This window comes from Anolis sagrei, chromosome 3 (genome assembly GCF_037176765.1).
Source record: "Anolis sagrei isolate rAnoSag1 chromosome 3, rAnoSag1.mat, whole genome shotgun sequence".
Lineage (NCBI taxonomy): Eukaryota > Metazoa > Chordata > Lepidosauria > Squamata > Dactyloidae > Anolis > Anolis sagrei.
The window spans coordinates 119,215,154-119,238,954 of record NC_090023.1 but is presented as its reverse complement, the minus strand read 5'-3'; the positions used below and the strand labels follow the sequence as shown (position 1 = coordinate 119,238,954).

General features: G+C 37.7%; 1 pseudogene; it reads right to left on the bottom strand.

Moving 5' to 3' along the window:
- Positions 1–481: 481 nt before the first annotated feature.
- On the bottom strand, positions 482–20,462 carry LOC132770212 (ubiquitin carboxyl-terminal hydrolase 14 pseudogene; annotated as a pseudogene).
- Between the last annotated feature and the right edge of the window lie 3,339 nt (positions 20,463–23,801).

The following is a 23,801-nucleotide window of genomic DNA, read 5'->3' as shown; positions in this document are numbered from 1 at the left end:
GCCACTACACAAGACATGGGTTATGCCAGCCCATAGACCATGGGTAGCAGCACTGAGTTACATGTTGAGGCAACAAATTTTCATCTCTCTGACAAAGCTATCAGACACAATAGAAAGAATGGACAGCTACTGAACTGGTAGAAACCATGCAAGAGTTAACAACAGATGATGATGTACAAGTTCATGTGTAATAAATGTCTTGCGATCAATATTAAGAAAAGAGGAATCTCTATTTTACCAATGGTTAGATAGCATTTAAAATGGACTTCTGTAACACAAAGATTAAGATTAATTCAAAATATATCAACCTACTACCACTAATGAATGGCTGCATCATGTCTTAGTGACTTCAGTACAGATGCTTTCCAATCATGTCTGGATTTCTTGTTGCACCAAGGGACAGTTTGCATGAACCAATTATTCAGTGTCTGTTAATTTCTGGCATTAAGAAATGTATTTCACACCTAAATAGAAACAAAGTCTAATGTTCATCTTCATCTTCTTTTACTTCAATTCTGTGTGGCCCATAAAGTAGGACCTAAGCTATATGCAAGTCTCCACCCTCATGTAGCTCAAGATGTCTTCTAGTATAACAATGCTGACTTTGTCATCATAACATTTAATACATTTGTCTTCCTTTCTTTTAACCCAAAATACATAATATACAGAAGAACTAGATCTTCCTTGATGTGTTAACACAGCCTACAGTTCGGAATATCCACAGATATTGGAGCCAATATCATTAGGAAAGGAAAATGCCTCATATTTAACTTCTTTCTGTGCACCATCACCTTTACTAGAATTCTTTGTTTGTTGATTGACTTTCTTATCTTCCAAGTTCTTGAATTTTGATTTATAGGCAGCCATGTTCTCTTGAAGTTCTGCATAATTCATATACATCCAACATAAGTGGAAACTTAACATCCTTGAGAACTTTGGCATTCACAGATTCTTTCCCTTTGTAAAAGAAATGAGTTATCTGAATAGTCAGGTAAGGAAGCAGTTGACTTATTTTGGAAGATTTTATGTAAAACACATTTTTTGCAAGGTTGGAGAGTTTGGTGATTTCTTCTTGAAGGCACAGTTTAAAACCCATGAAAATATATTTAATTTCTTGATCAATAAAGCAACTAAGTTGGGGTTGATTATATCTTACTTTTGCTTCTTTACATTTCATGGTAATTTCAAATTCAATACTGAAAAACTGATCAATTAAACTCTTCTTTTTAGGAGATGCAACAGCTGCTCCTGAAGTTCCAGGATCAGTTTCCATAACTGAATCACCTTCTATCCATTCTCATTTCTGCTGCAGTTCTCACATCATCTGTACCCAACTTTCATCAGCATCCTGTTGAAGATACTGGCCTTGATCATCATTTCCCACAAACTGAGAAAAGGCAATGTGTAAAAACTGGAGGAGAATGATGGAAGGGAGACTAGAGGAGGTTTGGATCAAATAAATGAAATCAAATAAATCTCTTAAGAGCTGCAGTAATACACCAAGCAGATACCATTTCCCCTGAAGCTCTTAATTCACCAGCATACCTCTTAAAGGCTTCTTTCAGTTCTGGCATAGAGTGAATACATTGAACTGTAGCATTCATATAACAAGCATTCCAAAGATTTGTTAAACCACACAGTAACTCCATAGCTGAAACCAACTGTTCTTCTGTCATATCTTCAACAAAAATAGGCCTGGCTACCGATTCTTAAGAAGACACTTCAGTAGACTCCATCTTTAAGAAGGTCATCCCATTTTTAATTTTGCTGTTTCCCTTGTCATTGTCCTTTAGAGTTCAACCTTTCACCATTCCTTTTTGTCTTTAAGGGTGAACTCTAGTTGAAGCAAAAAGCTGAGCTTTGAATACGATTGGAATCTCATCTGTATTCAGCTCAACTCCATTGAATTTCTCTTTACACCATTGAGGCTCTGAGGCAATGCTTCCCTTTGCTTCCAGTTATGCCAGTCCCTTGTCACATGGTGTGACATTGGCTGGGGTGCCAGAGTGATGAAGAAAGTTCAAAAGGAGGAATCACCCCTTATCCCCCCTTTCTTTTTCTCATTGCCTCCACTATTACTGCAGGTAAAGAGCAGTCATCACAACCCATGTCAGACTAACTGTCTACCATGAAAAGAACGGGAGGGGGGAGTGAGAATCACCCCATGTCCCTGGGCCACCTGCATGTTTACATGGAGCAAACATTGTGGTTTGTTCCAGATTCTGGGAGACAATTCAGACCAACCGATGCTTTTTGTTGATGCAGTTCAAGGCTGCATTAAACATTTTTGGCCCATGTTAATCTGGATAAGCTCCATGCTTTGTTTAGCTACCATGGAGCTGATTCACTGGTCCTTCATGTGAAGTAGCCAGTGTAGATGTACCCCTAGTATAGCTTCTGTAAAAATGGAACAATACCCTTTAAAATAAATTAAGAGGCCAAGATTCTTCATTAGGACAGATCCAATGACTACTTATTTCAAAATAAAGAAATAAACAAAATTTATTTCCAACCATTTACAATACAGCAGATTTACAATGCAGATTTACAATGTATTCTGTGTAGATTTACAAGATAGCAGATGCGCATGCATAATGATAATGGGAGCCTTCATTAGGGCTGAAGAGGGACATATAAATATCTTGTAAATAAATTGCTAGAGCTTAATTTATACATTTGGCTGTAACATGTTTAATTATAAGCACTTGCAGCTTCTCCTGAGGTATGTGCATATCTTCCAGGGTCATAGTGATGGCAAGCATGTGCATATTTCTGTTTATTAACTTTACCTTTTCAAAAATACTAAATATTTAACAATATGCACATTCTGCAGTGAAAACAAAAAGTCAATTCAAGTAGCACAATAAGCTGTACCATAAAATAAGTTCATATAATGCATTATACTGCTGCTCAGTTCTCACTACTTCTCCAATTTTGATTGCAATCCATCATAGAAAAGTTTCCCTCAATCTTTGTCTGAACAAAACTGATTCACATAGCTGGGACCATAGTATTATAAACAGGAAAGGAAAGGACATCAGTCTGTCTATCTCTGTCAAGGCATATATGCCTTGTACCTAGGAAGTGCAATTTTCCCATATATCCAATGTACCAACGTACTGTGGCAGACACATTCCAAGAGACAGGGCTGGACAGAGGACACACATTCATTCTCCTCTATAATAGTAGCTATAATTGGTGTCACTATAGGGGAAAGGAAAGAGGGTTTGGAGGCTGACAGGAAGACTGAGGAAATGACTTCAATCCTTATCATATTGTTGGTGATTTTTTTTTTTTGAGATTGTGTCCAACTTGTGGGATGGATACTGCAGAAGCATAATTTGATGAAAAAAACCCAGTTCAGAACTTAATGGAAGAAGTGTAAGAACAATCAGTTGCTATGGATACAATCACAATATTTCTGAATGCAAGATATTTTGATACATGTTTTCCTTAGTGTGAAGTACTGTAGAAAAAATAAGGTAGTTGGTGTGTGCGGTTCTCTGACTTTGAACTGCAAAATGGGAGGGATCTTCATTCTCAAACTACTAAAGTTGATTTCCCCAACCCATACCTCCTGGAACTATGTACAGACAGATTCAAATAGATTCCTACATTTGCAAGTTAGAAAAAAAAAATCACATGCCCCAATGGGCAGAAAAATAGTATACCAATGACAGATAACATACATGTCCTAGGGAAGAGTCATAGAACAATATGCAGCATTATGTGTTATATTTTTCAGAGTATCTTTGCTGCTCTTTACACTGTATGTAAGTGCCTGTTTACTTGCACTTATCACATAGCTGAAAGTGGGGGGAAAGTGCCAGCACAACCTTCTCTCTGGGTGTGCTGGCACCTCCTGCAGATGTCAGCTCATGGTACCCACAATGGTCACTTCATTCTTAGTGTCTTTCTTCTCTATAATAGTAGCTATAATTGGCGTCAATATAGGGGAAATGAAAGAGGGTTTGGAGGCTGACAGGAAGACTGAGGAAGCTTTGTGGATGCCTAGCAGTGATGGTGGTGATATGAGCCCAATCCATACACTTTCTCCTAGTGAACACAAGGAAATGAGTATAGAAATAGTGGTGGATAGCGTATTTGGCCGCATCAGATGTATTTCTACTGTATACACTGTGCCAAAGCTGCAGGGTTGTTCCAGAGCAACCATTAACTTCTTTTAACACAGGACTAAATTGGGTTAACCTGTTTTACTCCATGATAAGCACTGGAAGTTCCAGAATGTTGTGGGGACAGCCAGAAGTAACCCAGGAACAGTGCAAAACTATTTTAAATCATTTGCTTCACCCTAACATGGAAATCAGTATGATTTGCAGTTCTGTTCTGTTCCATCTTCTGAGTACAAAGATGTATATTTTCACCGATTGAAAGAATATGCAGTTTGTTTTATGATCACAAGGAGTACATCTAATTCTCGTAAAATGGCCTCTATGCTGTATACTAAACTGTTTTTGAAACAGAGGTGCTTTCAAAATTGAAGTTTGTGATCAAACCTGAACATAATGTTACTGATTGATTGTTTGATTTTCTTTCCCACTTTTCTTCTAATAATGGAACTCAAAGTACCTAACTACATATTTAGTACAATACAAACTTAAAGCAATTCAAAATAATTAATAAAAGCATAAATATAACATTTGAAATATATGATGATGATGATGATGATGATGATGATTCCATTTCTTACTTGTCTCTTCTAATAGCTTGAGGCAAGGTAGAAAATAGTTAAAATGCAGAGCTAAAATATGTCATAAAAATAAAATTAACACCATGCTGATAAAATGGAAAGTTAACATTTATAGTTTGAAAATGACTGGATAACCCTGGAAACTAATTGGCAACTAATGGAGTGACTTTAGTATTGGTGTAATATGCTCACACCTAGATGTTCCAATCTGGCTGCCATATTTTGAACTAATTGAAAGTTCTGAACATGGTACTGAGGTGGCCCCTGAATAAAGCACATTGCAGAACTCCAGAGTTAAAGTTACCATGCATACACTACCATCTTTAAGTATTTCAGTTCTAGGAAAGCATACAGCACTTCAATCTATAAAAGCTTAGTCTACCAACTCTGTTCTCTCAGTCTCTAAGGTGCTACAATATCCCTCCACATATTGATATTCCAGACTAAGATGACTATGTCTTTCAATTAAGAATATGTGTCTAAATGATATTGTTTTCCTTTCCCCCCATGATCTGTTTTTTCATGTTGTACATTGCTTTCATCCTGTACACTGTCTTGATTTTATGGAGGCATAAACCCCTCTGAGAACCTTCCTAGATACAGAGCATTGTATGACTATTTCAAATGAACAAGTAAGTAAATAAATAAAATGTTCAAGATCCAATCTTGTGCAAGGTCTGACACATCTCATGAAGTTTTAAGTTATATATGAGAATGTGAATTCTGGCATCCTAAAGGAGTAAAGAATGAAGGAAGCACTCTTTCTAAAAGCAGCCACCAAAGCAACTTTTTTATTGATGCCTCCATATATAAAAAAGGAACCTAGGAAAGGCATGCTCCTAAGCCATTATTTCAACCCTTTATCAGATTCCAACAAGCTCAGGAGCATAAATTCAGGTTGTCTTCTCAGATGTCTACTCTTTCATAGTCTTGTTTCATGCTCTCCTGGTCCTTTCCTGCAAGTTGTCACGCTGGACTAACAGGTCATACTCATGTTTGACTGCCATGCTCTGTAATCTGGGACTGGAAAATTATTGGCAGTAACTTCTTTCTGGCTTGAAGTCACAAATAGGAGGAAAACTCTCAAAAGAGGTCAATGCAAAATAGACGTTAAAATACTAAGCTGTCTCCCGAAGAACTTAATCTCATGTCTTGAAGCATTTGTTATAATACAACATTTTATTTAAACTTACTGAACTTTTCAGATCATTTCATCATGACTCATAACAGAGGTCTGCAATGGCTAAGCTATTTTTTTCCCAGATTTTTTATGGTTTTTTAAAATGTACTTTTGGTGCTAAATTTTTTTAAAAAAACACAATAAAAATTTTGTAACACAAACATTTATTTTACAAATTACATGATTAATTTCAATACTAATTTCATTCAGTCACATATTAAATCATACAAAAATCAAATCAAATTGTTAAAAAAAACTGTACATGATTTGGAACACCAAATTCCTATAAAATAGCACACATTTTATTGCCCCAAGCTTTCAGGTTTGTGTAGTGAATATATTCTTCCCTGTGTGTGTATGTGTGTGTGTGTGTGTGTGCGCGCACACACACACACACATATATATCCATATTTTACCTCATGTTGCTTCAATAAATAATTCTATATTATCAGGAATCTTTTCTTCTTTTGCCTCTTTATTTAAAGCATATTTTAAAATCTGCATTAAAAGTGCAAGTACTTATCTAAAGTAACTGATTTATCATATAAAACAAAATGATAAATTACTCTGAAGGGTCTGGGTTAAAAATAAGGCATCTAGCTTTAATGTACATAAACTAAATATAACACTGAAACAATTCTTCTCTATCCTTAGGATGCTTGTAAATTTGTGCCCATTATTAATTATGACTTTACTTTCAAAGAGATTTCTTTAGAAAGCATTCTCATCTGTTTTACTGTGATTTGTTTCACATATAATTTAATCCAGCTGCAAAATTAAATGATAGAAAGTATCCCATCCAAAAAGTAATATTCGCTCCGTTACTGATAAAGCAGACCACATGTAGACTCTCTTGGACATAATATACACACGTGGTTTTCTTTTTGGCCAGGACTTTCCAAAGATTACCTCAGCTGCTAATCTCAGGTAGCTAAGATCCTTCTGACACTAGTATGAGGGAGAAAAATCTTCATACATTTTCAAAAGTCATCCTTCTGAGCTCAGCATTTTCTTGCACAATGGTGTCAAACAGGCATTGAAGCAGGATCATCACTTGTCTCTCTCCTCCCATGGCAAGCCCTCCTCTGCTATTGGGCAGTGCAGACAACCACCACCAATTCCTATGTGGAATCTGTGGTGAGTGTCCTGATAGCCATTCAGTTCCCCCTGGGCTCAGGAGGCTTAGGGACATAGGATGGCTGTCCCTTCCTACTGCTCACTCTTTGCCAGTTACATGGCATGAAACCAGAAAGAGAAGTTGCCAAAAATGAGATATGTATCTTTTCCCTCCTTTTAGGTGGCAGCAATGAGCTTTAAAGGCTATTTTAAGTGCATTTATTATATTTTAATCTTTTTTAACATTAATCTACACTGTATTATTTGATTGATTTTTTTTTTAGTTTTTGTATTGTGCTTTTAAAAACTATGACCAAAGTGTGGGATTTTTAACTGCCTTGTATCCCTACTGGGAGAAAGGTGGGATAAATTATAATAATAAATAATACTATTGGACCAGTTCAAATTAGTGCTGGTTCAGCTGTCCACACTAGCTGTGGCATGCAGAGCTGATTCAGAATTTTAGTGAAACACCAGGTGATTTCTTGATTTCTGCTGCTATGGAGTAAAACCTACTTAATCAGTTTTACACTGCATTATAGGTTATTTGATATTGTGTAAACTTCTGGTCTGATTCAGGGTTTTTGGACAGTGTAGACATGTTCTGAGAGTGCTAATCCTTAACACTTTAAATAAAAACTGTGTAGAAGTTGTTAGCTGAGAGACAATGGAGTTGATTTCTTCTTAAGAGTGAATTAAAGTCAGAGCCTGGAGTTGGATCAACGCTGCTGTAGAATGCAGCTTGGAATTGTATCGTCTGGTCAGTGTATATCCATATAATGCAGGTAAATGAAATTAAATTGCATTATATGACTCTAGGCTGACCATATAATGTAGTTCTAAACTGCATTTCATGGCAGTATAGATCCAGCTAGAGAAGAATATGAAGCATTGTAATGTTCGTCTCATCTAGATCTTTTTCTAAAAGCAAAGAGAGAGAGAATAAAAGAAAGATGGCAATACTGTTAATATACCACCAACTATTGTTGCCTGAGAATCCAAAGATTCAGGTGGTCTCAGATGCACAGATTTGTTTGGCTAGTCTAGTCTTTAATGAATCATCATCAAGGCTATTTATATTACCTGCCCATGAATTCTAATATGTTACTCCTCCAGTTGCCAAAGTCATAAATTGTTCTTACATATCTCCTGCTGACATCTCGGTTGGAGCTAGGGACTCTTGATGATCTGATGAATACCTTAGCAGATTTGAAAACCACAGGTGCATACTCAACTCCATCATAAGTAGACTAAAAATTGCTCGAAGAGAATGTTTGCTATGCTTTAAAATATCAAATAATGATGTACTTTCATCTCAAAAGCAATGCAGTTGGAAGCCCTTGTGTAATATCTCATGAAATTACTAAACATTTTGATTTTCTTGTTAATGATCTTGCTGTAAAGAACCTTTTTAACTGTATTATATTTTGTGTGCTTTAAATTGGCAACATGGGAATAGGAAAGACATCTCTGGCAAATAAATATTTCAGATGTGGATGAGTGAAGATGAGGGCACGAAAAGAGCAAAGGAAAAGGCTACCTGGAGTTAACAAATGCCTACTGACACATAGCATCTCTGAAGCGTGTTTTAAAAACTTTTTAAGGGTCATGAATTGTCATCTATAGGTGATTGGGTTCCCTTGCTTCTACTGTGCTGTTATTCTGCAGATCTGCTTTGTCTTGAGTTCACTGTGGTTGATATCTGGCAAGAAAAGAAAACTGTTGGCAGTTGGTAGTAAAATTTCTGAATCCTGCCTCAATAGTATGCTAATACCACACATTCTGCCTTTATTTTTCAAAAAGTGCATTGCAGGAAACTCAATATGATGACACAACTTTTTTCCCTATGTTGAAATGTCAATTCAAATTAGGAACAGGGAAAAGCAAAATATTTTTTGGAGAAGTCAGACATTTCTTTTAACATCAAGTTTCCTTGCCTAAGTAAACCCTATGAAATTTCTGAGGTTTCCATAAGTCAACCAATGACTTGAAGGTGCATATAGTTACACCCTCATACACAACAATTGGAACTAAAAATAAAACTGATTTCACAGTGGAAAAATGTTACTGAGATAAATTCAACATGTAAAATCATTTTCAACATGAAGGTAATTATGTTATATATGTGCCTTTAAAGTTGAAGAACAAAAGGAGAAAGAAGAGGCAACAACTTTAATTAGCAGTAATCTGTTTGAAAGCACAAGGACTGGACTACAATAAGTTAAGTTTTCCCCAAAATTTTGCTTAATGGTCATATATCTCATTCACTCATGTTTCAAATTTTTTGCAATTTTTCAAAATATCAAGTCCTTTAGGTAAATTATGATCAAAAAGCAAAATGAAACAAAAACTAATCTTCCTTCCTGGGACAAAGAACTCTTGTCTGTTGGAGCTAGCACCTGATGAACCAACCTGGGCACAACATATTATTTGAGAACACAGAATTGCTGGACCACTCTAACAACCACCATGTCAGACTACACAGAAAAGCCATTGAAATCCACAAGCATGTGGACAATTTCAACAGAAAGGAGAAAACCATGAAAATGAACAAAATCTGGCTACCAGTATTAAAAAAACTCTAAAAATTTCAACAGCAAAACAACATAGGGGAAACAATCAGGCACATCTAATCACCTCTCAACAAAAGATTCCCCAGGCACTGCCAGGCCATCAAATGCTAATCAAGGTGGTTAGTTGAAACATTCACACCTAGCTCCATCAGATAAGAGTTCTTTGCCCCACGCTGGTCATTCCACAGATATATAAACCCACCTTCCTAGTTCCAATAGACCTCACTACCTCTGAGGATGCTTGCTGTAGATGCAGGCAAAACGTCAGGAGAAAATGCCTCTAGAACATGGCCATATACCCCAAAAAAACCTACAACAACCCAATTCTGTGGCATGTTTGAATCATGCACATAAACCTGCCTGTAGGCTTTCTGTAAGAAAGGGATGTGAACTCACCAGACTCAGCCTGATGGAGGAGCACAGCTTTCCAACTGATCTCATTCATGAAGCTATCAAAACTCTTCCCTCAGTTTTGAAGGCTTTATGAATGAGGCCGTAGGTAGGAAGCTGTCACCCATCCAGGAGGCTGAATCCAGTGTGTTGAAAGGCATAGCTTCCCCTTGCCTGACAGCCGTTGTGAACCAGAAAATTGAACTGCTGACAGGCAAAAAAAAAAAAAGAAAAAAAAAGTCCATTACAGTCAACAACAAATCTTTGTGCACTTTCATAATTGAGGTGCACATTGCAATCAATGGTGCATTATACATGAGTAAATATGGTAATTAAGCTAAAGAACATAAAAATGTACTGCTTATTGAACAGAATTCATAGTTTAACTTTGGGAGTTTCATGTTCTTACTGGTCAATAGATAATGACGAACATTCGAGAGAGAGACTATCCATGCTGCAGAATAATAGGAGTATAGCACCACTTTAACTGCCAGTAAATTCCTGAGATTTATAGTTTGTTGTGGCACCAGAGCTCTCTGACAAAGAAGGGTAAATACATCACAAAACTACAAATACCAGAATGTCATAGCACTGAACTATGACAGTTAATGTGATGTCAAACTGCTAAAATTCTGCAGTGAGGATATACTGAGAGTCAACTGAAGACTTAAGATGCAATGTTTCTTTCCTCGAAGAAAGCCTTAAGGATGGAACACAGTGGACAGGCTAACACTGGAAGTCATTTCACAAATCTACATTTCTAAAATGTAACTTATTAACTTTTCATGGAAGGAAAGTCTTTCTGGCTTTAAAGGTGTGCATAGAAGTGATACTGTAAGACACGCAGCAAGCTGAAAACCAATATAAAAGCCAGAAGTTATCTCCAAAGAACAAAGAATACAGGGAAAAATAACAAAAAACATGAAGATAAAAGATTGTGCCCAAAGTAGAAAAAAACCCCACTCCTGCTCATACAGTGATCACATCTGTGAAACTTTATGCTCAGAAAAATGCTGAAGTTGTAAAAATAAATGTAATAAAGAAATTGATTTTTTCTTTCTCTCCATTGTAGTGCAGAACATATAAACAAATTACCTTTCATTGCATTCTGTGTATCACATTCTGCAGCACATCCTTTTGCTGCTCAGTGGAATATTATCCCAAATTACGCTGCTGCTTAGAAACTATCAGAATGAGAGTCTAGCTTTGTAGCAATTGTTGCAAATCAGTACATTGATATCAGAATATACCCAATACACCTTAAGTATTATAACTGTTCATCTCCTTTCCAACAACTATTTTCTTTAAATGCTTCTCATTTTATATATGCTTTTGATGTGTCTTGCATTTTCCCTTTGTGTTGTCAAATTCCAAGTTCTGAAAATATTCCTTCCACAGTCTGTGCACTTTTAAATGTCACTGAATACAACGCCAATGATCAAAGCATGTGTGCATATACAAAGAAAAATTCTCAAGACTTTTCTACACCAGATGTTTACCAGTAATTGAATCTGGATGTCCAGATAGTGTTCAGAAAATTTGGGTGTAACACAGAATAAATTGGGTTGAGCCATTTTAATCCCATTTTAAGTAAAGTCAGGAATGCTCCAAAATCTGTCCAAAACTCCTGAGCTGCCTCACACTTTGGGCACATTGGGGACTTTCTCCAAAGTGAGCTAGTCTGCTGCCCACACGGGTCAGCATCACAATACCCTATGCAGGGAAAAGTGTATAGTGGATCAGGACTCTGTCATTTACATCACTGGCAGCCAGATTTGTATCACTGCTGGCTTTCAAACACAATGAGTGTTGGTTAGAGGATCTTTGGACACCTGTTGTGATGATGGTGGCAACAGAACAGGTAAGGATGCCAATCCAGCAGGACCAAAAAGGTTTTGGCCTGACTGGACCATCTGGACTCTGTCCCTATTGCTTTGAAAGTGTGGATGCAGAGCATCTGAACAGCTCCAGAAGCTCCAGTAATGGTCTGCAATGGTTTGGACTGGCCCTGGATTTAGTGTTGGTGTCAATGAGCCGCCTACATGTAAGTTAGGTTCATACACAACTTTTCCCTTCCCTCCCACCCTCAAAAATTCCTATAGATGTTCTTGAGAATGACCATGGTATGAGTTCAGCTGGTTCTTGAGTTGTAGATGGCCAATGTGGAATTTTCCACTCATGTTAGAGACATGTTTCTTCTAACACTGGAAACAACATATAGGTATCATGACTACCCTCTATGAACTTGTCCAGCATACATTTCTGTCAATTTATATTGTCATCACTACATCTTCATAATTTTAGAACAACACATCTTTTTAATATACAATAGAGTCTTGGTTCTCTGACCTCCACTCATCCGACACTCCATAGTATCAAATGCCACCATGTGGCTGATTGGAAACATTGTACCCTTTGATATGAGCTTCTGAGAGAGAGTGGCTTTCTTTTCCATGAGCAAAAACTGGGAGGAGAAGGAGGAATGCATCTCCAAAGGGACGGGAGGGAAGGGGGGTGAATCAAAAGAAAAAAGAGGGATGGGAGGGAAAAAAGAAGGGAGGAAGGAGGAAAAAAGGATACGTGATGGTTCTCCTCTCTTTCACTGCTCTTGGTGCACACAGAGCCTCGCTCTTCTCTCCAACCCAGTGTTGTTTCCAAATCAAGGGGGGAAAGGGTGTGGCTGAAAGGAAGGAAAGGGGGAAGAGAAGCCAAGGTGGTGGGCCTGAGCTTGGGAAAAGGCCGCAGGGGGCAAGGCAAGGCCGAGTTGGGGCTCACGAGTGGGGAGGAGGGCCGGCTTCCTTTTGTCATTGCCTTAGCTGGCTGGGTGGGCAGGGGACCTCCCTTTCTTCCTGCACACTTTGCCACAGATCCTCTCTTTATCTCTCTTCTCCCTTCCTTCTTCTCCCCCATGTGCTCTCTCTTCCTCCTCCTCCTCCTCCTCCTCCTCCTCCTTTTACCTCTGACAGACTTGCAGCAACTTGCATTTCTGGCCTTCTTCTTCTCCTCCTTTTCTTCTAACCCAAGCAAGGATAATTAGAGGCATAGAATCCTAGAAATGCAAGAGACCACCTCCCTTGAGAGGCTATCCAGCCCAGCCCTTTTGCTAGGCTGGAAGGCACAAGCCAAGCCCTCCCAACACACCCAGCTCCAGATGAGATTCTGGAGACAGTTGACCAAAATCAGTGTTTAACAAACTTTGGTTTTCCAGTGTTGCCATTCCTCTATGCTCAATATGGGATTCTAGAGATGGTTAATCTACAATATATCAGTGTGTTCCCAACTCTGGTCTTCCAGGTGTTTTGTATTTCAAATATGATGCTTTGGTGCTTAATTTGTAAAACCATCATGTAATTGATGACTAATAAGCTTTTCCTTAATCCCCCTTATTATCCAACATTTTCACTTATCCAACATTCTGCCAGCCTGTTTATGTTGGATAAGTGAGACTCTACTGTATGTATCCAGAAGTTCTTATTGAATCTTCTATCATTCAGCTGTAAGGCTAACTCTAGGTTTCCGTATTAGGAATAGAGGGATTATACTGTGATCACATCTACTCTTACTCACTTTTTTTTGAGCTGAACAGCTCTCAGTATTGTAGGATTTTCCCAAAGAAAATTTGATTTAGAAATTTATCATTGTTGCTGGACTTTTCCGTTCTTTTTGCAGCTCTATAGTAACAATATTTTAAATATAGAGATCAGAACTGTGCAGATTTAATGTGGCAGATGATGTTAATATGGCACTATTTTCTGCCATAGACTGAAATGTGGGCTGAAGATGCACAATTTCAATGAAAAACTGCAGATTATCTAGTATGGAGAAATGTGTGTACATATGCATATATTAGATAGAAAATTGAGAGACAGGAATGATAGAGATGCTGATAAATGGATAATTAGATAATAATTAGATAAATATAGAAAGATAGACAGATACATTCCCTCATATTGTAATATACAGTGTTGATTTTTGACCTTGCAAATACATTCTCATTTGCCTTGCATGTTTGTTTTCTGATCAATGAAATACTGTAGTTTACTTCAAGCAATGTATACAATCTGAGCACATACTTTGAGTAGATCTGTCGTTCTAGCAATGTTCCTTTGCATAACAAAGCTATGGAAAACATGTCTTCTAGTGTTTTCTTGTAAATAATTGTGTCATAACTTAGTACTTTTATTTACATGTCTTTTTATAAGCCACTTTTGTTTCGACACGCCCACAATATTGCAAAAATGATCAAATATACAATATATAAAAAGATCAACATTTTTACTATCCATAAACTAAATAATAAAAATAAACTAAGCTAGAAAGAACTAGATAGAATTGTCCACATGTAACAAGATCAGGCAACAGAATTGAATATGGGTTCAAAAATGGGGACTGTCTAGCCTTTGGAAATGTAGACTCTATGGTTTCATTGAGCCTTGAATGGATCTAAAATACAAAGTGGGGTCCACAGCTGTGTTTATTCAGATACCTTTCTATAAAGTGAGTAGAAAAAGACAAAAAAAATCTTTAATAGGGACTCACCAAGGCCCCTTCAACAGTGCCATGTAATCCAGATTATCAAAGCAGATAATCCACATTATCTGCTTTGAATTGGATTATAAGAGACTATACTGTCATATAATCCAGTTGAAAGTAGATAATCTGGATTTTATATATTGGTGTAGAAGGGGCCCAGGTTAAACATAATCCATGCATTTGGGCCCAATTATTAAAAAATGCATTATGTGTAGACTATCATGGAAACCAAGGGTATCTGCCAACCTGTGGAAGGAGTACAGATAAAACAAACTTGCTATATTATCTCATGCCAAATACAATTGACAATTATTTTATATATTTCTTCTGGCATTTTAAGTTTATCATTTATAAGTGGGATTGTTTCTTTTCTCTTTTTCCTGTATTCTAATATTATCCTTGGTTACAGGTGGCAATCTATCTCTAAAATTATACACTTTTACACTTGCTATAATATGGATGCAACTCCTTCCATGTCTGCTTTTTAGAGAGGGAAAACTTAAGTGTTTTTAATGGATATCTTCTGTGTGTTTTTAATTGGTATAATCAATATTATTCTCTCTTATAAATTACTTGGTAAATCGGTTCTTAAAAGGCTGCTTCCTCCAACAATCCATCCTATGTTATCTTTATTATCTTAAAAATACATGCATCAGTCACCAAGTTATTGCATGATAGATGTACATAATTTGCACCAGATGTTTTAGTTGAAATTCATAGTATAGTAATATTATTAAGAGAAAGCAAAAATGACAGGGTACTGGAATGAAACTTTCTATCTTTATTTCTAAACCCAGATCTAATTAGTTGAAGGAACTGAAAAATCATCCAGTCTAACCTCATAGGCATTGCAATAGGTTTTCTACACCTTTCATGACATATCAGGCTAAACAATCCAAATCACAAAAACCACAAGCTGCATCCTAGATATCTTTTTCAACCCTCCCACCCCAGGGTTATGTTACCCATGACAGATTTCATTACTGTGTGTAAAGGCCTGCCATTTCCCTTTCTAGTTCCCATTTGGTTTTGGTCAACCAGTAGGAGTGAATCTACCTTGTTCCTTCCAGGGCATGTTCCTAGGTTGTATTTAGCCACTTATTCAGGGGTAGAAGGAAGATTTAAAATTTACCCTTTTCATTATATTTGTCTGGCTTCCAGACCTATACAAATTATTTGGGAGAATTTAATTAAAACTCTTTGTTATAAGTCCTGGATGTTGGTCAATATAAATTCAAATAATGTATCATCTGCTTTTATGTCATTTTCAAAGACAGAACAACACTGGCTGTTTTTTTTTTTTTTTTTTTAAAAAACTAAATGGAAGAGCCTATGGTCAGAAAATTCCCTGGGTAAATTTCATAAAAGATGAAATTGTATTAAAAAAAATAACCACTTTTAAAAAGGAGCTTTAAAAAGAAGAGGGGAAAATCTAATCCCAGTTTTAAGACTAATTGATGTGTCTTAAAACTGGGATTAGATTCCCCCTCTCTTCTTTGTTGCTTTTGTTGATTTACATGTTATTCAGGTGCTGACAAGATGTAATTTTGCACAACAGAATGCAGAAATATTGAAGAACAGTTATGGTGTTTCAGAAAACAACATGGGATGGGTTTTTTTAAAAAAAAAAAGATATTGCAACACTGGACATAAAATTTTGCAAGTTTATGTATGATGATATATATCTGTTTGGTAAATGGTATGCTTATCTTGAAGGGCTAAAATGATATATTCTGCTTACCTGAAATTTCTTTCATTACATATACAACCAGTATATTCATTGCTGTGTCAAGAAACCATTACCCCTGTTCCTAAATTTGATAATAAACTGGAATTTGTAAATATATTTCAATCTCACTGTCCCTTTGTCCAGTCTTTCTTTGAATTCATTTGCTCATTCATTCCACAGCAGCTACTTGGAAGTTTGCGATTATGTATCCTGGTCTGCCATTGTGCTAAATGGTATACTTTGCCATTTATTTTTGAGGTGTTATTTCAATGGCCCCATCTACACTGAACATTCAAATTGCTTTGGAGACAGATCAGCCCACAGTGTCCACAGAATGTGTGTGGGCTGATCTGGGATCACAAGGATTTGGATTCTACCCTGAGCTATGGCAGTTGAAACACCTGTAGCTGGTTTCTATGTGGAACCGGTTGCAGGCATCCTGACATCCATTCTGTGCTCCCTGGGCTCAGGGATGAGGGATAGCTGTCACCTTATGTTCTCTTCCACATGCAACTATTGGGCTACAGCAGGGACAGGGTGACTTATCTGATGCTTGGGACTTCACCGCCTCCTTCCATTTCTTGTGACTTGTGAAAAAGCATCCTTCACACTCTTCCCATCTCTCATGAGTTACAAAACATGGGAAGAAGAAAAAGAAGTGCTCATACCAGTAATCCACATGTGCATTTTTAGTCAATTGGTGTTGCATTTATAACCAAGCATATTATCAAGGCAGAAGCTGAATTATTTGACAGAATAATTGTAACTTCTTTATTTTCACACTCATTCATTATCCTTTAGAAAACAACTTAAAACATGGTTGTGGGGCGAAACATTCAAACAATAGATGCAGCAATTGAGATTGATACTGATGCTATGTTACTGGCAATTGATTTGACCTGGACTATGATTTGAATTTGCATGATTAAATAACTCAATGTTTAAGTATTGTTTTAATTGCAATTGTTATTTATGAATCTGTTTGATGGCATCAAATGGCTGCCTGTTGTAAGCCGCCCTGAGTCCCCCCTTGGGGGTGACAAGGACAGGGATATAAATATGCGAAATAAATAAATAAATGTCATTTACTGCAGCTTAATATATCAAAGATCTACTTTTAGAAAATCGGGATTGTGGCGCAGCTGGTTGAGAGTCAGCTGCATTAAGATCACTTCTGACCAAAAGGTCATGAGTTCGAAGCCAACCCAGGTTGGAGTGAGTGTCCGACCAATTGTGTAGCTTGTTGTCGACCTTTGCAATCCAAAAGACAGTTGCATCTGTCAAGTAGGAAATTTAGGTACCACCTATGTGTGGAGAGGCTAATTTAACAAAATTTATGCAGCCATCAAAAGACTCCAGCAATGCACTCCAGCAAAAGCATGTGGGGAATGCTGAAGTACTTCATCAGTGTCACAGATGGACAACAAAAGCGAAAGCTCCCTGGCGGCCAGAAAAAGTTAAATAGCCTCTGACTGTCTTGTCTATGTTGTGTGTCTTGGCATTGAATGTTTGCCATATATGTGTACATTGTAATCCCTGAGTCCCCTGCGGGGTTAGAAGGGTGGAATATAAATACTGTAAATAAAAAAATAAAAAAATGTTTAGCTGTTTTTCAGATTATACCTTTATAATTTATTATTTTTCCAGCCCTTTAATTATTCCATCGTGTCACTGTTAAGAGCAGGGCAGACAATCTTATACCCTCCAGGTTTTTTGAACTATAAATTCTCTCAATACCAGCTAGAATAGCCACTGATCAATTATTGGTACTATAGTTCAAACCATTTTGAGGGCACATGATTACTTCCCTCTCTATTAGTTAATAATATTTACAGATTTTACAGGGTTTTTAGGTTTGGTTTTAAAATACACACTACACAGTATTCAATTCATGGATGACACAGCTGCTGTCACGAAGAGTCGGAGATGACTGAACGAATGAACAACAGCTGCTGTACTAGATTGGCATCAACATTCCAATAAATAAATAAATAAATAAATAATTTCTTTAATATACTATTGCTGCCAAATATGTACCAGCAGCTGTGTCATGTCATGTGGAATCTTGATTTTATGTCTTGTATTCAGGTAATGGCCAGTTTTCCATAGGAATGGTGATGCATCTAGTATTACCAAATATAATTTTACATTCAATGGTTCATTAAAAATATTTGTAATGAGCACTTCTTATCCTGTATTATTTATTATTGTTGTTGTTGTTGTTGTTGTTGTTGTTGTTATTATTATTATTATTATTATTAAACTTTATTTATACCCTGCCACGATCTCCCCGAAGGGACTCGGGGCGGTTAACATGAGACCAAGCCCCAAAATTACAATAAGGCAAAATAAATACATACAACAGACAATAACATCAAAATAAATGCATAACATCAAATAAATTGCTAAGCAATAACAAAATAATAAAATAAAATAAACACAAAATATAAAGTGATAAAAGGATTAAACGCAGTGGACTTGGCCAAGTGTAAGGGATAAAATTATAACATGTGCCCTCATAACATTTTGTATGTAAAAAAAATAAAAGAAGCATGAACATAGTAGAATGTGTGTGTATGTGTGTGTGTATTAGATAGCAAATGAGCAAATCACCATATACTATATTGTACAGACACAGTTGAGTAGCAGAAAATTGGGATTTCACAGTACAACGATGTGCCAGCTTCAACACAATACCTCAACTGAGTTTACTTGACACCCAAAGAGGCCTCTATATTTGCAGGCAAAGGTAGATTTCATGGCTGTCTTTCAAGCATAAGTGTGATAAGCGAATATTAACTGGCAGCTAAATATGTTGGACAATGTGGTAATGTAGTCCTTTTTAGCAAGGTCCTTTATAACAAAAAGTAAATAATTTAATCTAGGACAAAACTGGTCTGCTTTAAAAGAAAAGGTTTTTTTTTTTTATAACAGAGCCCTGCTGTGCAAGTTGACTGTTGACAGAAGAGAAAGGGGGCCTTAATTCAGCAGCATCACTGCCTTCTACTGAAACTTCTGATGGATGTAGGCAGGCCCGTAGCCAGGATTTCGATTCGGGGGGGGGGTCGGGGGGGGGGCTGAGTTTCAGGGGGGTGAGTCTGAGTAAAAGAGGGTTTACTTTAGCAAACGTTTTGTATCATTACCCCAATACCCCCATGCATATGAGATATATTGAGCATGGTGATCAGATCATGATATGAATAAACATAACAGTTTAAATAATGTACCAACAAGGCCTTTTCGTGAACCACCATGAGAATTTCGGGGGGGGGGGTGAAGCCCCTCAAGCCCCCCCCCCCCCCCCCGGCTACATGCCTGGATGTAGGCCTTGGACAGCAGATGCCAAAGAGCATGACTGCAATGACCATTTAGGTTGGTGCAATGTACAATTAGTTCTTTGGTGTCTAAATGCCCTGTGGGGTTGATCCAGTTTCATCCAGGGGGGAGGCACCAAATCCTGAGCTAGTTTCATCTGACAGGACGGCTGGGCCAGTTCCTAAATGGGACATTCAGGACACTGGATCCAGCCTACTTCATGAGTCTGTGAAAAAATGCCCTAATATACTCAGGGCTTATATAAGATGGGCATCCTGATGTGGCCTGGAGCAGTCTGGCAGGGTTGAACACAAACATGGTTTTCATTCAGAAAACACATACATTTCTGTATAACATACCATATTTCACTACACAATAGTCACACTTTCCTACCTTTTTGGTGGTGGTAGGGGGTAGCAACAATGGGAAGAGTTGTGAGGTTCCTTGTGCTCTGGCTGGCAGGTGCATGGGTGGGTGAATGCTCATCCACATATGCACCTTCTGGAAAGAGAGGTGCAGGTCCTCTCTTGTCTATGCCAGCTGAGGAAGACTTTGTAGTGCTCTCTCTCTGAAATTACCCACCCAATTGCCTCTCCTTTATGAGCTACAGAGGGTTGTCTCCTTGCATACCAATCAAACCCATCAATTAATGGTGCAACTATTAAGTGAAGAAAGAAGGAATATATGATTATTATGCAATGGCAACTACTGTTATGCGATGAAATACGGTAATTTTCTGATAGTTTGCAAATATGACAATGACTACATCTCACAAATTATGCAGAAACCTTCAGTCTTTTTCCTGCAGAAATGAAATACATGCACACAAACACACACACATACTCGAATGCAAGCACAGAGAGCGAATAAAGAATGAAGATTTGCAATCATAGTTACTAGCAGTAAGAGGACCATGTTGCGTTTGACTATATGTAGATTAAAGATGGCCAGATCCCTAATTCACCACTTTGTGGATATGATATGCTTCTGTCTTGCCAATTTGATCACTTTTCTAAAGAGATTCACTACTATTGCTTGCATTTCTCCAAACAGGTCAAATTCAGTCCTTATATTGTTCATTATTATTCCAAAAGAGTTATTTGTGATCAAAGTTCTTATCAATAGTGTTAGAATCTGGGTTGTCAAGTGGGTGCATCTCAGATTAGGAGACACTAGTTAGCTATATAGTTACATAGCTTATACAGAATCCCAGGCACTATGACAATGACTAGCAAAACTACAATATGAACATTAAATTCACAAGCACCTGCCATTCTCTCTCCTCTGTTGTTTAACACCTCTATGTGCCCACTTGCTCAGCTGGTCTGAGGTTTGGGCTTGAGTGTTACCAGTATGCTGATGACACTCAGCTTATGTTGAAGATGGAAGGCCGACCAGACTCTGTACCCGATAATTTTCATCAATGCCTTGAGGTTGTTACTGGATGGCTGCGTGCCAGCAGGTTGAGGGTGAACAGGGCAAAAACGGAGGTTCTGTGGCTGGGTCGACCAGGCAGTGGGGATATCCAGCTGCCTACCCTGGATGGTGAGGCGTTATGCCCATCATCATTGGTAAAGAATCTGAGAGTCCTTTTGGACCCTCTGCTGACAATGGAGGCTCAGGTCTCAGCCATTAGCAGAACAGCCTTCTTTAATCTGCGGCAGGCTAGATGGCTGTCCCCCTATCTGTCCAGGGACGACCTAGCTACAGTGATCCAGGCCACAGTCATCTCAAGACTGGACTACTGTAATGCTCTCTACATTGGCCTTCCTCTACTGGTGATCCGGAAGCTCAAGTTGGTACAAAATGCAGCTGCTCGGCTTCTAGCGAGAGCTCTGATGAGATGCCCCATAACACCAATTTTATTGCAACTGCATTGGTTACCAATTGAGCACCTGATCACTTTTAAAGTGATGGTATTTACCTTTAAGGCCTTATATGGTCTGGGGCCGATGTACCTGAGGGACCGCCTCACCCCCTACCAACCCCAGAGATCCCTCCGCTCTGAGGACCAAGATTTATTGGAAGTCCCCAGTTTTAAAACCTTGCGTCTAACAGCAACCAGACGCAGAGCCTTCACAGTTGTGGCACCATCGCTATGGAACACTCTGCCACCAGAAGTCCGTGCCTTGCGGGATTTATCAGCTTTCCGCAGGGCTTGTAAGACATTTTTTTCGACAGGCTTTTGACCTTTGATATCTTGTTTAATTTGTGTTAGATTCTACTTTGTTCTTGTAAGCCACTCCGAGCCCTAGGGGAGTGGCAGCATATAAGTTTGAAATATAATAATTATAATAATAATATCATATGAAAATGTAAGAAGGCTTTACTTTGGATACATTTACTTTGTAGAATCAATGCTGACAATATTTTAACAACTATGGCTCAATGCTATGGAATCATGGGAGTTGGAGTTTTAGAAGGTCTTTATCATTCTCTGACAAAGAATGCTTGTGTCTTACCAAATCAAAAATCACGATTCCATAGCATTGAGCCATGGCAGTTAAAATAGTGTCAAATTGCATTAATTCTACAGTGTAGATGAAAGCTTTATCCTCATACTACAGGAATAACAACTCTTTATATTAAAATTTAGGAATAAATAATCATTATTGGTGGTGGAGGAGCCCCCAGTGGTCCAGAGGGTTAAACTGCTGAGCTGCTGAACTTGCTGACTGACAGATCAGCAGTTCAAATCCAGAGGGTGAGCTCCCGTTGTTAGTCTCAGCTTCTGCTAACCTAGCAGTTCAAAAACATGCAAATGTGAGTAGATCAAAAGGTACCACTCCAACAGGAAGATAACGATGCTCCATGCAGTCATGCTGGCCACACGATCTTGGAGGTTTCTACAGACAACGCCGGCTCTTCAGCTTAGAAATGGAGATGAGCACCACCACCCCCTCCCGCATCGGACAAGACTAGACTTAATGTTAAAGGGAAACCTTTATTTTTTACTTATTGGTGGTGGAGATGATGGCAATAATATCTAAACCTGAATTTCTGTATCTAAATGCAGTGTGTGTGTGTCAACCAATGGTCTGCATTTATCAATACTGCAATGTTATTGGAGTGAACTACGAACATACATGCTAGAATATTGCAATGTTAATGAAGTGAACTACAAACCTACATGCTAGTGTAGCAATCTGAAAAAAGAAAGAAAGGCACACAGTGTGAAATAAAGGAGGGATGAGTTTTAATCAAATTTACGCTAAAATAATTTTAAAATTGTAGCTTAGTTTGTTAGCCACTATGCTACACTAGTGCAGAAGCCATTTCCAAATGATAGGCAATTCACGAGGGGCAAACTGGAAATCAAAAACAAATCTAAATGTATTCTAACTTCCTATTCCTGACCCTGTTCCCAAAACACCTAGAACTGCTCCTCTTTCTCTTTACCAATGTATTCACAGTTCAGATTATCTTCAGCATGTATTCTTCCATCTCAGTTGACTGTCACTCTTCTGGATCATCTAAAACTTCCAGTCTAATACCACAATCTTTTAGCGGATGAACCAAAGGCAATGAAACATATCAAAAAGAAGTTTCCATTGTCACTAGATAAAATGAAAGAAATTGTCCAAATAGCTGGAAAGTATTTATAGACCATCTTATTTTTGTACGGCTCACAATAGATAACAATGTTCCCTTATATCATTCATCTTTACGATATGATGGCAAGATGGGTAACTGTACTATTCCCATTGTACTGATAGCCAAGCCTAAGCATGAGCAATTTAAAAATAATCCAAGTCCTAGAAATAGGACATGACCTTGGAACGTTTGGATAAAGACCAACAATATGGAAAACAGTATGTGAACCTGAATATTGTTCATGTTCAGTTTGTTTCAGTTTTGCATATATTACCTTCCTGAGCATCAGTGCAAAGTGTATGTGAAAAATAAAATTATCATGGAATACCAGAAGAATATTCTGTTTTCAATAAGTGGATAATTATCACAAAAGGTCTTTTGCTGTCCCTGGCATGTTCTAGTGATGTGATTTGATGCATTCTTTTCAGCATGGAGGTAGCTGTTTGGGCACAAAAAGTAATGTATAAAGCTCACTTCTCCCATATTCTAACAACATTTAAGTCACTGTGCACCATTCTAAATGGTGGATTATGTGTATATATTATATTGCATACATCTCAGTTGCTAAATTAATAAGCATTTCTGCTACATGTTCTATCTTACTAATACCACAGCACAAATTATATAACTCACACCTTAAACTTGCTTTTATTGTTCTTT